The sequence below is a fragment of the Penaeus japonicus genome, unplaced genomic scaffold (genome assembly GCF_977035675.1).
Source record: "Penaeus japonicus unplaced genomic scaffold, GWHDUDI00000001_assembly GWHDUDI00000033, whole genome shotgun sequence".
NCBI lineage: Eukaryota > Metazoa > Arthropoda > Malacostraca > Decapoda > Penaeidae > Penaeus > Penaeus japonicus.
The window spans coordinates 22,587,340-22,588,995 of record NW_028234435.1 but is presented as its reverse complement, the minus strand read 5'-3'; positions in this window follow the sequence as shown (position 1 = coordinate 22,588,995).

Here is a 1,656-nt window from a genome sequence, read left to right as displayed (position 1 = left end):
GTGATTCTGATGGCAGAGAGAGAGATGAGAGGAGAAGTGAGAGATCAGAGAATATTTGAGGGAGAGGGTAACGGATTAAGAACCGGGAGATAGAGATAGTAGTAGTGAGAGAGTGAGAGAGAGGGGGGAGGAGATGAGTCGTGAGGACAGAAGAATGTGTAAGAAAAGAAAAAAAAAACGTGAGGAGAGTGTGAGGAGGAGAATAGAGAGAATGAGGAGATGGAGAGATAGTAGGGAAAGAGAGGAGAGAGTGTGAGAGAGACAGACAAGAAGAGAAAAAAAGACATGGAGGAGATAGAGAGAGAGGAGGAGAGAGAAGAGAGATGTAGAGGAGAGGAGGAGAGGAGGAGAGAGAGAGAGAAGGAGAGAGAGAAAGGCAGAAAAGAACGTGAGAGAGTGAGAGAGATAGAGCAGAGAGGAAAAAAGAAGAAGTGAGAGATAAGACGATGAGAGGAGAGAGGTGAGAAGTGAGGAGTGGAGAGGAGTGTGTGAGAGAGTAGATGGGATGAGTGTCGAGTGGAGGAGTGATGATGTGAGGAGAAAGTACCCGAGAGGAGTGAGGTTAGAGGAGGGTGTGATGTGAGAGTGAGAGAGAGGTAGAGAGAGAGAAGAGTGGATTAGGGGGTTTGAGATTTAAAATGGACACATGGCGGAGGTACAGGGGGATCATTACACATTACACCATATTTCTTCGCATTTCCAGCTTCCGTGGTCCGTGTGTGGGTGGGGGGCGAGGGGAGGGGGGGGGGGGAGGGTTGATGCGGACATCGTTCACTAGAACATACACAGATACGTTCATGTATACACAATGGGGATTGGGTTGTTATAGTTTAATGTATCAAACGTGGATACGAATACGTGCGCGCGCACACACACACTCACACAAACACACACACATACACACTCACACACACACACACAACACAGATACGGGTTTTTATAAATAAGCGTGAGTATGGAAGTGAGAATTTTGAAATAGTTGAGTTTGATGTAAGGAGATGAGGAGGAAAAAATAGGTAGGTATTTTATGAATGGTTGAGAGGAGGAGATGAATGGAGAGAGTGAGAGAGAGAGTGAGGTGAGAGAGAGAGTCGAGGATGGTGAGGAGTGGCGGGGGAAGAGAGGGTAGAGAAAGAGAGAGAAGGAGAGGAGGATGAGGAAGAGAGTGAGAGAGCGAGAGAGAGAGAGGAGAGATAGAAGGATACGAGGAGGAGCGACGGAGGATGAGATGAGAGGATGGAGAGGAGATGCGGTGGAGGACAGAAGCGATCTGAGAGAGATGGGAGACGATGTGAGGTGAGGGAAGTGAGGTGGAGGGGGTGTGTGAGCGCGGTGGTGGTGAGGAGAGGGAGTTTGTCGTAGGTGTCGGGGGAGCAGGAGAGGAGAATGACGGGGTGGGGAGAGTGAGGGAGTAGATCGTGGTGGGGGGAGTAGGTGAGGAGGAAGGACGGATGGGTGAGGGAGAGAGAGAGAGGGAGAGAGAGACGAGGTGTAGGAGGAGGGGCGAGGAGAGGAGAGAGGATGGATGAGAGCTTGGGAGAGAGAGAGGAGAGAGGAGAGAGGTAGAGAGGAGAGAGAGATGAGGAAATGGAGAAGGGAAAGAGAAAGAGAATGAACTATAGAGACTCTACCCACACACACATCACAGAAAAAGAA